General features: G+C 54.2%; 1 protein-coding gene across 1 annotated transcript in view; it reads left to right on the top strand.

The window, feature by feature from the left end:
• Window positions 1-14947: 14947 nt before the first annotated feature.
• Window positions 14948-15201, top strand: part of WSCD1 (WSC domain containing 1) — a 42689-nt gene continuing 42435 nt past the window's right edge. Inside the window, exon 1 of the mRNA XM_012779156.3 lies at window positions 14948-15077. The gene's annotated coding sequence lies outside the window, so the exon portion shown is untranslated. The remainder of the gene's footprint in view (window positions 15078-15201) is intronic.

Here is a 15201-nt window from a genome sequence, read left to right as displayed (position 1 = left end):
GTGATATACTGGCAGAACTTTATACAGACAGGAGAGGAGGCTGCAGGAGCATGAACCAGGGGACCTCTAACTTAAAGCAAAGGAGTAAGGCCAGCGAGGGAAGGCTTCATAAAATGATCAATATTCAATCACAGTCAAGAAGGAATAATAATAGTGACCAATATCATTAACCAGTCACTCTGTGCCAGGTATTCTTCTAAGTGCTCAGTGATAACCTATAAATTATTCTTTGCAACAACCTAGGGAGTAGGGACAACAAGATCCCATTTTTCAGATGGGAAGACTAAGACTTGGAAAGACTAAGACTTGGAAAGACTAAATCACTTGCCTAAGGTCATGCAGCTTGAAAGTGATGGAGCTTAGAGTCGCACTCTGGCCCCAGCATTGCTCGACCTCAGGGCTTTCCTGTCCCCCCACCCACTGCGTCCCTCCCCACGGCTTGCCACGTGCACAAGAGGTGGGCAGGCAGGCGCAGGCTGGGGCTGACGCTTTGTGTAGAGGAAACAGCGTGGCCCAGGCAGACCTGGGCGTGGTCAGCTACATCATTTGCAGGACCCAGTGCACAGTGAGAACTATTGAGAATTTCAAGATGGCAACAGCAGGACATTCAACCAGATGTGGGCCTTTCCAGACGCTGGGCCCCGTGAGCCTGTGCAGGTCCCACACTCGGGAAGACAGCCCCGAGTTTGGGCAACCGACCACCAGCCCCACTGTTTCCTGCCTGGGGCTCAAGAGGGAACCTGGTGGGTTTTGTGGTTTCCGATGTGGGCGTTGTGGGCCTTCTTTGCAAGGCTAGAGGGTTTGGATTTTAACCTGTAGGAATTGGGGAGCCAGTGAAAGGTTTTGAGAAACCAGTGATCCTGTCTAAGATTGTGCTTCCAATCTTAGATCCCTGGTAACACAAAAAAGAGGGGCTGGGTGGCTGCAGTCATCATTCCTGCAGGTGACATTCCTGACAGAGGTCCTCTTAGCACAGCCTGCGTGGGGCCTCTTGCACACGTGAGTGGATCTGGCCAAGGAAGTTCAGAGGCTGCAGTGGGAAAATACTCATTTAGGGGATGTTGAATCCATTAACACAGTATTTAAAAAAATAAGTCTCAGCTGGAGGAAAATATTTAAATAGAAGTCATTAGTGAGCATATTTCTGAAGCCAACAGTGCCTAATAAGTCAAAATTGCTTTCCCTAAAAATGAAACCTATTGAAGGTTTTCAACCCCTCTTTTTGAAGTGCTCAATTAGGGTGAAAAAAAAATCCATAGCTCTCCCTGGCTTGAAATTGTTGAAAGGCAGGAGTGCTTTCTGGTTAGGCATTGTCCAACCACAGTGATACAAATCAGCCCTTTAAGATAATTTATATCTCGGAGAGGAGTTCGGAAATGGGTCTGCTTGGAGCTAAAAGCATCGTAAATAAGCTGGGCTGGGAGACTGTGCCGGCTGCACTGGGGAATTATAGAGTGGTCTCCGGCTGCCCCCGCTAGTGACATAGGGTCTGCTCCCTCCTGGGCCACGTGGGCCAAGGGACGGCAGGACCTATGCTAGCCAGGCCATGCCCATTGTCCTCATGGGGGACTGAGACACGGAGAGGGGGCAGGGGACCATGCACGGTCCTACAGCAGGGCAGGGCTGGAGCCTCCTGCCTGGCCTGTCACCAGATACCAGGACTATTGCCTGACGAGGGACAGACAGGTACCAGAGGACCCAAAGACACTCTGGCAAGTACAATGTTACAGCACCATGATTAAAACAAACACACACACATACAAAAGCACTTGCGTGTGTAAGTGCGTGCATGTAGATCTTTATGCACACATGGCCATGTGCATGCGTACATATGTGCATACAGATGCATCTGTGTATGTGCTTGTGTGTCCATGTGGATGTGCTATATGGCATTACACATGTGTTCTCTGTGTGTTTATGTACAGTACCCATATACACATACATGTGTGTACATGTGTGTGCATGTGTGATTGCATATGTGTGTCTGTGATTGGATTAGGGGCACCTAACTCAGCCTGGGGAAGTCAGAGAATTTAAGTCAGGGGCTGAGGGTAAAGCCTGGGGCAAGGCCGGCGGAACGTGGACAGTGAGAGTGGCTGTTCGAGAAGGGACTGGATAGGGGCTGGTACCGGATCTTGCAGTCTCTGTCACCTCGATTTCCAGGACCACAAGGCCAGACCTGCGTTTCCTATGCTATAAATGCCTGCATGTGAGATGAAATTACTTTTCTCCAATTTTACCCTCAGGAAAGATTCCTCCCAAATTCTATCATGTAACAAACAGGGGATTGTCTGGAAATCAGTGGTCCCCAACCTTTTTGGCACCAGGGGCTGTTTTCATGGAAGACAATTTTTCCACAGATTGAGGAGGGGGATGGTTTCGGGATGATTCAAGTGCATTACATTTGTGGTGCACTTTATTCCTATTATTATTACATTGCAATGCATAATGCAATAATTATACAACTCACTATAGATTAGGAACCCCTGGTCTAGATTATTTCAAAAACCAGTACCGTTTGGAGACAGTCGCAGCGGCCTGAAACCCCCTCAATCTGTAGGTAAAAATAAAAGGAGACAAAGAAATGGAATGCAGACGGAGTGATTAATTATTCCTGGGAGTCTGACCCCGCAATTGTCAGATGTAATTGTAGGCACAGATTTCGGGGTTATCTCGAGAAAGCCATGAAGAGGCTGTTTGCTCTGGGAGGGGGGTCCTGCACTTGGGGAGAGGAGCCTGTGGCTTAGGTGTGGCAGCCCCAGACCTGCTTTCCTGAAAGATAAAAGAGGATTCTGACCACAGGGCAGGAGGAGGATGGGCCTCTGAGGGCGGGGGCTGTGCAGCCTGATCTGCAGTGGGGGTGGGGTGGAGGTGGCGGGGCCCAGAGGTGGAGGGGAGGCGTGGGGGCCTAGGCCACAGCTGTCCCGGGCAGATAGTGCAGGGGCAGGGATGTCTCTAAAGTGCCGCATTTGCTCAGAGCCAGCTCTGTCAGCCTGGAAATCGAGGTGACAGAGACTTAGTGACTCCTGGCACTCGCTGTCACTTCCCATTTCCCTGCTCTTCCCAGCTTGGTGGGAACAACAGGGTGGAGGCTGGTCAGAGAGCCTGACGCACACCTGAGCCCCATCAGCCCTGGGATGTGAGGGCCCAGGAGGGCCGCTGAGCCCGCAGCCCAGGGCTTTGCTTGCTGGGAACGTGGGCAATTGCTTAAACTGCTTCCTCACCTGGGGACCCTGAAGGGTTGCAGGTGGCCCCAGGTCTTTGTCCTAAACTTCAGCCTGAGATTCTAAGGGCCAAACTCATATATAAAGAAAAAGGCCCTTCTCCACGTGTCCTGCCACTGGTCGCCATGGCAACGGCAGGCCGGGGTGACGGTCAGGACGCACCACGGCCCGCTTCTCCATGCCGTGGCTTGCACCCGCTGGTGAAGAACTTCCGGCGGCTCTGGGCACCCAGCTCGGCACACGGTCCCGGGCGGGGCGGAGGGGATGGGTGGGCACCCTCCGCTGAGCACCTCTTCCCTGAGCCCTGCCCCATGCGGACCTTGTCCTGGGCTCCGGGCAGGCAGCGGCCCCTGCCTGCAGTAAGGCTGGAGTCAGAGGCAGACGCTATGAAAATATAACCACAAACTGGGATAAAATACCCGGAAGAAAAAGAAACCCATAAAGTCATGCGTGCGAGGTGAGAAGCACAGTGCTAAGGACCAAACAGGCCTTCTTGTCTTTAATCCTCAACATCTCCGCATTTCAGATGAGGCTCCGTGAGGTGAGGGGACTTGCTGGGGGCACGCAGTCACATGATTGGCTGGTGGCAGAGTCGGCCGGGTCTGCTGAGCGTCCGGGGACTGGTGAGTTCTTCGTCCACTGCATTTCTGTTCCCTCTCACGCCTTGTCCCTCAGCTCCTGCCGGGGAGAACACGAGAGAGGAAATGCAAGGAAATAGACAGAAGGTGGAGGGTCACCGTATTTATCCGAGTAACTTTGCCCTCCCTTCCTGTCCTGTTACGGAATGGACTTCTCCTGCCTGAGAGCCGGCAGCCCCCTCCCTCTCCCTCCCCTCAGCCTTGGTCCAGCTCAAGGACCCCAAAGAGGATAGCAGCTCTTCCTCCCTCCGCAGCCCCCTGGGCTACGGCAGCGACACTGGCCGGGTCCTCTGTTAGTAAGAACCCAGCAGCACCCTCTCCATGGAATGTCCTTCCTCATCTGCGAGGTGGAGGACAAGCGTGTGGGGGGGGCCTGCAAGACGACCGTACGGGGGCAGGAGGCCAGGGCTTCTCCCATGCAGGAGCTGCAGCTGTCCTTGTGGCCTAGTAGACCTGGGCTCCAACCCCAGCTTCCCCACTTTCTAGTTGTGCAATCAACTCCTCTGAGCCTCAGTTTCCCCATCTGCAAAACGAGACTAAAACAGTACACATTGTGTGAGGTTGTGGGGAGGGTCAGTTACACAGAATAACACGTAGAATGGTTAGCATAGGACCCAGCAACCTTGCTGTCCTCGGCAGGGGACAGATGGGAGGCATAAATTCTTTCTAGGGCAGTAAAGATCTAAACAGGTTTATGCCCCCCCCCCACACACACACACACCTCTCCCCTTGCTTTGAACCTGTTTTTCTCCATCCTGGCTCCTATCCCAAGTGCAAAGCTATGGGGACCTGGTGGGGAGGGGGGAGCTACAGTTCAGATGTGGAATCTGGGAAGGCTTTGGGGAGGAGGCAGCATCTGTCCTGGGCCCTGAAAGATGGCAGCCTCAGAGATAAAGTGCAGAGAAGGAGAGGGTGTTCCAGGCAGAGGGAAGAGAGTGGGCAAACTCCAGAGATGGGCTGACGCAGGCTGACCGGATGAAAGGACAAAGAACATGGCAACTGCAGGAGCTGAGACCAAAGGAGGATGGGCCAGGAGGGAAGGGCTTTGGACCCCAGGCTCCAGAAGTTGAGCTCACTCTGCAGGCCGTGGGAACATAGAGAAGGATCACGTTGAGAACATGTCAAGGTCACATGCACGCTGTCAGACCAGCCGGTGCCAGGCCAGATGGGGGTCACCGTGGGGAGGGCCTGGTGCAGACAGGAGCAGGTCAGGCTGGAGCAGATGAGAGTCATTCAAACAAGATTTCAGGATGTGGAATGGACGAGGCTTAGCAGTGCCATGGGGCAGGGTGAGAGAGGGGCATGCTGAGGCTGATGCTCGGTCTTGGCTGGATGGTGGCACCATTAACCGGGGGAGGGAGCTCAGGGCAGGAGAAGCTCGGGAGACTGAAAAAGAGACGGGTGGCCCCATGGGGAACAAGTGGTCCTCGGCTGCTGGCAGGTCATCCATGGGGAGGTGCTGGGCAGACAGCTGGGGCAGAGGGCAGAGCAGAGAACAGGCAGGGTGAAGAGGGAAAAACAGGCAGAGAAGAGGCCTGGGGACAGAACTTTCAGGAACATCTTTGTTTAAGAGGGAAAAGAGGAGCCTGTGAACAAGACAGGAGACCAGAGCAATAGGGGAGGTGGAGGGGACACAGGAGGCTGGCGCCTTGGGGCTGCAGGGGAGGGAACCTGCCAGCAGACGGCAGGGCAGGTGGGGATAGGGAAGTAGCCCCTGGATTTGGCAGTCAGGAGGGTGTTGCTGACATCTGGGGACAGGGGGCTCTTCAGGCAAGTGGTGCGGGCGAGAGGCAGACTGTGACAGACAAAGTGAGGGTGGTGGAGGGTGGAGGCGGCCGAGCACACCTGGATGCTAAGAGAGGGGATGGGAGGGGCGAGAGGGTGACCTGGACAGGTGTGGCCAGGGGAGGCTCCCCCCTGGTGGGGACTCAAGGAGGAGCAGGGGGAGAGGAGGGAGAGAGAAAGACAGAAGTGGCTGGAAAGAGATGACTGGTGGGTCCAGCAGAGGAGGGAGCGAAAGGGAAGGATTCTTCCCGAGAGAGGCATGGACACGGGAGGGCGGAAGGCACAGCCAGTTCTGAGATTCGGGCAGAGGAAAGTTCTGCGCACTATGGCCTCTTCCATAAAACCGGAGACTTGGAAGTTCAGGCTTCTCTTGGAGGTGGGTTGCAGGGCAGTGGCAAGGAGGAGGGTGGGGGGATTGGAACAGAGGGCGGGGGACTTGGCCTGTGGTGCACTGGCATGTGAACACACTCCGGGCAGGATTCAGAGAAGAGCCAGGCCGATCAGGTGGGATGAAGATTTTTGGGCATCAGGAGCTCAGGAAGACTCTGGACATCCAGCTGAGGAGCCCAGAACATTCTGGGAGGGCTGGATGCTCAGTGCTATTTGGAGCTCAAGGACAAGGCAGGCTGAATGAAGGGTGGGGACATTCCTCCTGCCACCCGTTTGAGTCTGGTGACCCCCCCTCTATGTTCTGCTCACTCCTGTGAGGCAGGCACCCAAGGCGCAGGGAGGGAACACCAGTCTCTTGAGCTGGACGCAGGAAGCACAGGTGGGTTTGACGCCTTCATGGGGCTGGCAGCATCAGGTCAGGCATCTCTACAACAGCCTGGTGTGGACCTTTAAACCCCGTGCCATGCACAGGCTAGAGCGGCCCCCAGCGAGCCCACCCTCATGGCATCCCCATCCCCCTTGAGCGCAGGAAGAGCCTGTGGCTTGCTTTTTACCTATAGGATAAGGCAAAAGCAGATAAGGCAAAAGTGGCACTCTGATGATTTTGTTACATTGTATAAGGTTCTGTCTTAGTCTACTGGAGAGATTCTCTTGCAACCTTGAGGAAGCAAAGCACAAGGCTGTAGGGAACCGTGGGTGACCTCTAGGAACTGAAGAACTGAAGGCAGCTCTGGCCAACAGGCTATGCTAAGCAACCAGGGCTGCCAACCATACAGCTGCAAGGAAGTGAATGCTGCAGAAATCCGGAAGAACTTGGACAAGCTGATTCTCCCCAGTTGAGCCTTCAGGTGAGAACACAGCCCTGCTGACACCTTGATTGCAGCCTGACGAGCCCCTGAGCAGAAGACCCGGCTAAGCATGCCCAGAATTCTGATGTACAGAGACTACAAAGCAACGAATGCATGTTGTTTTAAGCCACTAAGGTTGTGGTAATTTCTTATGCAGCAACAGGAAATTAATGCAGCACACAAACATTCACCCATCCATTCACCCAAAAATCTACTGATCCATGTCTCACCCACTCTACCATTTACCTCGTCATCCACCCCCCATCCACACTTCTACCTTCTTAGCTGTCAACCTAAATAGTCACTAATTCAATCAACAAATATTTATTGAGACTCTGCTATCTGCCAGACCTCTTCTAGGTGCTGGGATAATGGCAGTAAACATGAAGACAAACAAGCTCCCTGCTCTCAGGGAGCAAAGAGTCTACACCTATTTACACCTTTTCACCTGCACAGCACCCTTGGGCTCTGTCCATCACCTCTGAGCCCAGCTGGACACCCCTGGCCCCTTCTCCCATCTCCCATTCATCCACTGGCTTGCATTCCCATCCTTCCAGAAAATAGAAGGGTGTGAATATGCTTCAGAATATGGGAGCCTGACTTTCCAAGTGCTCCGCTCTCTTGGTCAGCAGACATTTGTTAGGAATTCATTGATCCACTGCTGGATGCTGTGGGCTCCCAACTTATAGGGAAAGAAAAACCACATAAAAGTACATAACTGAGCAGAATATTTTCCCCTAGACACATGGACCTTAATTTACTGACGTGCATTCAGAGATAAGGGGTCCTCTGTTGGTATAGCAGCTCCGGCATGCCACAGAGGACATGGGCTACCTTTTTGTTAGTCCTCTTCCCCCTTAGAGGGTTGGCTTGTCACTTCATGATCCCAAGATGGCACAGAGATGAGCAATGCAGCTGACTTTGAGGTGCCGCAACAGAAAGTCCTAAAAAGGAGAGGGCAGGGAAAGGAATTTAAAAGGACTAAAAATTCCCTTTCTTAAAAATATTTCTGAACAAAATATTGGGAAGGCGGCCAGATGCTTCAGTGGACAAATCTGTCCATATGGCTGAAGGAGCAGGGCTGGAGGTGGAGGCTGGGAGGAGCAGCTCTTCCTCTCTGGCGACCCTTCCTCTGCTGCAGTGGCACCTGGCATGACGAAGGACACGGAACGAATGAGCAGACCCCGCAGACCAGATGTGCCTCTGGGAATCTGTCAGCTGTGCATTCGGAACCTGACATCATGATTTCTCCAGAATTTCATTTCAGCCACCAGCAATCTGCCAGCCCCAATTCTGCCCGAATTTCTCCCACAGCAGCCTCTCCTGCTCCCTGCCTGTCCCCTGGACACTGACCAGCTGTCCCTTACTGGAGCTTGGCCAACAGGTCTCATGCCCCAAGACAGCATCAATGGTCCACGGGATGCCACCAGCTTCAAAAAATCCTCTAGTTTGTGATGTCTGGTTCTTTGAAATGAGCCCACCGGATGTCCTCCCTGGCCAGGACCACTCAAGACTGTCAAGGTCACAAAAAGCAAGGAAGGAATGAGGAACCATCACAGACCCGAAGAGACTGGGGTGACAGGACAATGCAATGCAACGTGGTACCCGGGATTGGATCTGGGATCAGAAAGAGGACATTAATGGAAAAACTGGTGAAATCCAAATAAAGTCTAAAGTTTAGTTAATAGCAACATGCCAATATCAACTCATGCCTTCATTCTGATGAAAGGACTATAGTAATATAAGATATTAACAATGGGGGAAACTAGTGAGGAACACACGAGAACTCTGTGCTCTTTCCAACATGTCTGGAAATTTAAAATTATTCCAAAATGAGGAGTTTATTAAAGTGGACCCATCTCTTCTCTTATCAATGCTATTGTAAGAATGAGGTGCTCCAGCAGCTTAATGTAGAAGACTATTTGCAAGTTCAAGGCCTTTGATGAGTGACTCATAGGGAAATTCGTAAAAGTAGGACAAAGATGAGATGTTTCCTCTGCTGCATCTGCCGGCTTGTACACACCAGCTAGGCAGGAGGAGGAAAGCAAGAGCCACTTTTTCCATCCTCTTTCTCCAGGACTTCCTTGCCAGCCCAGAGGCTCTACATCTACTCCCACTGACTTCTGCACGCGGCAGTCCTTCGATGCTTTCTGTTCCTCAGACTCGCCCAGTTGCTGCCTCTGTGTTAGTAATGAGAGTGGGATGGACCTACACAGTTATGAACCCCAATCCAACAGCCCTGAGTCCAGCACCTGCCATGTCAAACCCCACGCCAGGGCCAGCTAGAGCTGGAAGAATCATCCTACCTGTCATTTACCGAATATGTCCCCTGCGCCAGGGACTATGCACCCGAAACGGAACACTTTCCCCACTTTGCAGACTAAAATACTACATCTGCGAGAAATAATGTAATTTGGCCAACTAGAAAAGCAGAACCGGCCCCAAAGCACTCTCTCATCTTATTCCCCTGACTCCCTTAAAGAAAAACGCTTCAATCTCAACTAGACAACCTGCCCATTTTACAGAGAAGGAAGTTTCAGGGCTGGCCAGAAAAGGAACTGAGGTTTTCTCGCTGTGCTCTCACTGCCATCTCTGAATTCCTAAAGCTTTCTGGGCACCTATGGCCAATGCCTAGGAAGTCCAGCTGCTCCCAGACCAGACTAGTGCCCAGGGAGGCTTCTCCCATCCCAGGCAGGTACAGATTCCCTGCCTGCCACCCCCTACTCCGCATGTCTGCAGGCGCAGCTCAGCAGGGGGGCCAATTACCATCTGTGTCACTGGAGTCTTTACGGAGGCATATTTAAGTCGCTGCGGCACTCAGAGGAGAAAGCAAGTAAATACACAGCCCAGCAAAGTGCTGAACCCAGCCTCAGGCCTGGCTGCACGAAGCGGGCCTCCTTTCACAGCACTATGGAAAAAAAGCACAGAAAGAAAGAAAAAACTGCATCTCCCCTTTTGAGGTATTGCCAAAGGTTGTGTCAATCTCTGAATGATGCTTTCTTGGATGATGCAATGCTCCATAGGAGCGAAAGGCAACCTTCACAGGCTGCTCCAGGACGGTCACGCCTGTGTCACCCTGTGGGCCAGGGTATTGGTGGAGCGGCGGCCAGGAGCTGCGTGGGTAAAGGAAAGGAATGCTCAGATGCAGGTGGCCCTGGGCGATGACAGGATACCTGATTCCTCACCCCACCCCAAGCCCCTGGCAGGGGGATGTGGTGAAGTGAGCCATCCACACTCTCCTCTGGGGCTCCCCCATGGGAATAGAATCCCACAGACTGGATACAAACGGGGACCAGTCTGTGAGCAGAGCAAGAGGGAGCAGTCTCTTGAATTCTTCAGAAGAAACGTGGGGACCATTGGGAACCTGCTTGGGTTCATTAAAAATATGTCATGCTAGACACATCGCATTTTAAAAAACCAATTATTTATTTAATAAATATTTAGTGAGCATGCCTATGTGCCAAGAATTAAGCTTGGCACTAAGGATACCATTCTGAATGAGGCAGAAAGTTCCCTGGCTGTGTCGGGGCTTAAATTCTAGTTCTGGGGGCTATGAGGCTTGGGGAGGAGAAGACAGAAAACAAGCCAATAAATATGCAAGGAGATGATGGGGAGATGAGTTTTAAGGCTGGGAACTGGACAGCGAGGCAGGAGTGTGCGGTGGCTGGAATGTCAGGGCAGACCTCTCGGGGAGGTGGCATTTGTGGGAAGAGAAAGCGACACCAGCCTGGTGGATCAGGAGAACATTGCATGTGTGGCAGTTCCGGATTTTATCAAAGGGGAAAAACCCCTTCATGCATTACTTACTAAAATGTGTTATGTGCTTATTCTGTGGCAAACTCTTGTTTCATGTATGCATTTGGCAGGCATTGTATTTGATCCTTACAAGTACCCAGTAATAGGTGCATTTTCTCTAATTTGCAGATGAAGACATTGAGGCTAAGAGAGAGTGTGACTTGCTCAAGGTGACAGAGAGATATGGAGCTGGGCTTGGACACCCCCCACCCCCATGCCCCACCTGGGCTTGTCATCCCGTTCTTATGACTGTTCAGGCTGCCTTTGTCAGCATGACGCAGAAATGTGGGATTCACAGTTTGTGACTTGTGGAATGACCATTTCCAAAGCCCGATGATGACTAGGGGGATCACTGTTTGAAGGGAGGTCCTCGTGGTGATGGCTCAGGCTTGGTCCGGCCCTGCCTTGTGCACTGGTGGCAATGATCTGAATGAGGCTCAGTGGCCAGTCTCTGGCCGGCCTCTCCCTCCAACCACCCCTGACTTTGCACCGGCTATACTAAGTTACCGGTAATTTCTGCAACACATTACGTGTTTCACACTTCCCTGCCTTTGCAAAGAATGCCTCCCCAATCCTTGTCTGGAAGGGCCCCTGCAGGCAGTGACCCAGATGGTACCTACTTCTCCTCCAAGAGCCAGTGCACATGTCAACTCCTGCACGAAGCCTTCCCCGAATCCTTGCAAACTGACGTTGTGAGTCATTTGGTTTTCAGTGCACCATGTATATATACGACACTCACGTCTAGTTGCCTTCCCAACAGCCATCGCCCTGCTTGCTCTTTGCTAACGAATGAACAATTTTGATTAAGTGGTAATGTGCTCAGGGAAGACTGGCCTTTCCCCAGAGCATGAATCACAATTAGCCAAACTCATTCCTCTTAGCCAGGTACTGGCTTAGTGGTACACACGGAGTCCAGTTCTGGCCAATGGGACCTGCCAGGGGGAGGATCTGGGAAAGTCTTTCTTTCCCAATAAAAAGGGAAACTCATAAGGAGAAATGTCCCCTTCCTTCTTGCCTTTGAGCACTGCCGTTTTGGGAAGTCATAAACAGTGCTGCTGTAGCCCTCTTGCAGTCAGGGGCGGGGGAGGCCCAGGGAGTGGCAGCGAGGTCACCCAGACCCTGGCATCATTGAGCTGCTGAGTCACCTAACCTGGGAACTGCCCACCTCCATGATTCTTGCTGTCTGGGACCATAAACCTTTCGGTTGATACCACTTTCACTTTGGTGTTTGTCGCTTAAGGCTGCAGGCAACTGACTGATGCAGCAAAGTTCTGCTTTTGTGGTATGTTTTCACTTCGGGTCTGCTTTCCTGCCCAAGTCTTCTCGACGGAAACCCCTTGAGGGGACCGATTCTTTTATCAAAGAGTCTCCAATGTTCAACACAAATTCTAACACACAATGGGTGCCTTTGCTCAGTGCATAAATAAATGAAAGGATGGCAGGAAGGAAGGGAGGGAAGAAGGGAGGGAGTGAAGGGAAAGGCTAAGCCGGCAGATGGCATGAAGTTAGGAGGCAATGTAAATACTTTGGATCCAATAATTGAGGTCTGCAAAGAGAGGAGCAGATGGAGTCAAGAGCCAAACACACAGAGATGGGATTAAAGTGAGATCAGACTGGTCTGATTCTTAGTCCCAGACTTGCAGCAGAGGCAGGGGGAGTGCATTACTCAGCAGTAACTGGACATAGGCCAGCACCATTGTGGGACCAATTGCTTTTGGGGTATGGGCAGGGAGGATGTGCAGATAACTACTGAATGGCCCCAGCCATGTGGAGAGAAGAGCTGTGGGGCAGGGCGTTGCACTGTGGTTGGGAGCGACTGTCATCAGGCCTAGTCTGGACAGCTTCCTCATACCTTCTTGTCTGTCACCACTGCTAGGGAGAAGGACTCTGCCTCAGTGCTGAAATACTCGTGGCCATTTTGACACCCAAGATGCGTTTCTCAAGCCCTTCTCAGCTACTTTCTGCTTCTTTATGCACCTCTTTTCTCAACATCTCTCCCTGGCCTCAGCAGGTGTCTTCCCACGCAGAAGCCATGTGACACTCCCCGGGGCAGGGCGGGGGAGGGTGGTGGTGCAGAGCAGGTGCACTGTGGCATTGGGGACAGCAGCCTTTTCTTCTCTTTCCTTGAGGCACCTCTTTTTCCCTGGTGGCAGCTACATCAGTTCCTCAGCTGAGTTCTCTGTCACAAGGGGCTGCCGCTCAAGATGGCCTGAGTGGCAGCTTCAGGGCAGTGCATGGCCTCCTGGAGGTCCCTTGGGCTACGCTGACTGTGAGCCTTGGTGATTGCCTACCTTTGGGTTTTAATTGGGACAATGCATGTAAGAGGGCCAGGTCTGGCTTCATGAACATCCTGTGCTCGGAAAGGCCCCGCACTTAGTTTATTGTCCTGCTCTCATCTCTTGAAATTCTTGGTAAGTTTTGAATAAGGGGTCCACGTTTTCATTTTGGGCCCTTCAAATTATGTACAAGGCTTTGAAAACCAAAATGCATTGTAAAACTATACAGTGGGTAACTATTGTTAAAAATAATAATAACACAAATATTCACATTCTGTAAAGGATATGGACGTGGAGGGGCTTTTCTGGAAGGCTGGAAGGCTGAGGCAGCATGGGGCTCGCCTCTCACCCCCCCATCCCCCCATCCCCCCAACCCTGGCCTCACCCCGGTCCCCCAGGGCTCCAGAGCACTCACCCTTCTTTCCCGGGTTTGGACTCTGTTCTAATTCTGCACGTGGTCTGCACGTGCAAACTTCTGCGAGTCCTTTCCCCCTCTGGGCGCCACTTAAGTGACCTGCATAAAGCGGGCTCTGCTTGGTCCCCAGGCGAATTCTCCCCCTGCCGCCCCGCACCTGTTGAAAGCCGGCTCCGCCGCGCCCGGCCGAGCAGCTCTGCCCCTAGCGGGAGTCGGAGGCATACACTCCCTTTCAGGAAGACCCGGTTAGATCCGCCGCCACCTGCTCCGGCCGCCTCTGCTGTCCTAAGCCTCCGGGAGCGTCCTAGCAGCCAGCCCTGGGTGAGGACAGGGCCCACTGGTGCACCTGGCAGGGCGGGGTGGACACTGTGACTTGGCAGCTTCTGAGCAGCAGGGGCGGGGCTGCTCAGAAGGGGACATTCTTAGGTTGGGATCCAGCCTTTATTTAAACAGGGGTGTTGTGTATAGACCTGTGACTTCAGCAAATGTCCACCTCGGGTGTGTGTGTGCTTGTGCGTGTGCGAGAGGGACAGCGTGTGTCAGCGCCCAGCATACCCCTCTATACAATCGTGTGTCTGTTGGTGGACTCCGGTGTGTGGTGCTCCTTCGGCGGGCGCCCGTGTCCAGGCGTGGGTCTGTCGCTGTGCGCCCGTGTGGAGCGGCGCGCTAAGCCGGTAGCAGAGCCCTGAGCGTGCAAGCGTGGGGCATGGTGTCGGTGTGTTCGCCTGTGCAGGACTGTCCCGGATAGTGTGAGTGTTCCAGCACGTGCTTGCCTCTGAGAGCGCGTGTGTGCCTGAAGGTGTGACCGCCAGTACCCAGCTCTGCACGGGACGGTGACACAGTGTGTGTCTGCGTATTTGTATCGGAGTGCTACAAACTGTGTGGCTGTGTGTGTGCGTGCGCACCGGTCACAGTGGCCCTGTGTGTTTCTGGGTGAGTGGGGCAGAGCCCGGAGACACAGAGAGAGAGAGCGCGTGTGTGAGTGCGGGTGTCAGTGTGTCTGTGAAACAGTGATGCAGTGTGTATTTGCATCGGGCAGTGTGCGTCTGCCAGTGTGTGTCCGCGTCGGAGTGAGTGCGCGGCGCGCTCCTCGGCGCGGCGGTGCCCCGCGTGTCCGTGTGTCTGCGTGGGGGTGTGAGCGCCCTGGCGTGTGTCTGAGAGCCAGCGAGGCTCCCGTGCAAGGCTGTGTGTGTGTGCGTGCGTGTGTGTGCGTGTGTGTGTGTGTGCTGGAGCGTCTGTGCTTGGCAGTGGCGCGTGGCCCGTCCCCCGTGCGTGTCTCCCGGGCCCAGGGTAGGGTTCGGGCCCCCGCGGGTGACGCCGCGACCCCTCCCCCGGGCAGCGGGCGGCGCGCGCGGGCGCCTCTAGGACCCGGTGGCGGCCGGCCGCTGTCGCCGGGCCGCGCGAGTGAGCATGTGCAGAGCCGGGCGCCCGCTCGCCCGCTCGCCCGCTCGCCGCCCGCCGCCCGCCGCCCGCCGCCAGCTCCGCACCCGCGCGCCCCGCCGCCGCCGCTGCGCCCGCCGGTCCGCAGCACCAGGAGCCTGGCGGCGGCGCCCTGTCCCCGGACGCGTTGGTCCGCTCGCCTCGGGCGGCCGGGGACGTGCGGGCGCCAGGAGCGCTGGGGCTCTGGGCACTGCGGGGCTGCGGGCTCTGCGCCCCGGGGAGGCGGGCGTGTGGCCGCCGGCGCCCCAGCCGGCCGCGATCGCAGGGTGAGTCCTGTCTCCCGGTGCCCCAGCCGGGACCCCATCGCGGGCTGCAAGCAGGGTTTTCCCCTCGCCGCGGGCAAACAAGTTTGTGTAGACGCGGCTGGGCGCGCGGCGGGGGCTGCACCTG

This window comes from Microcebus murinus, chromosome 18 (assembly GCF_040939455.1).
Source record: "Microcebus murinus isolate Inina chromosome 18, M.murinus_Inina_mat1.0, whole genome shotgun sequence".
Classification (NCBI taxonomy): Eukaryota; Metazoa; Chordata; class Mammalia; order Primates; family Cheirogaleidae; genus Microcebus; species Microcebus murinus.
This window is presented reverse-complemented; position numbering and strand designations above follow the sequence as displayed.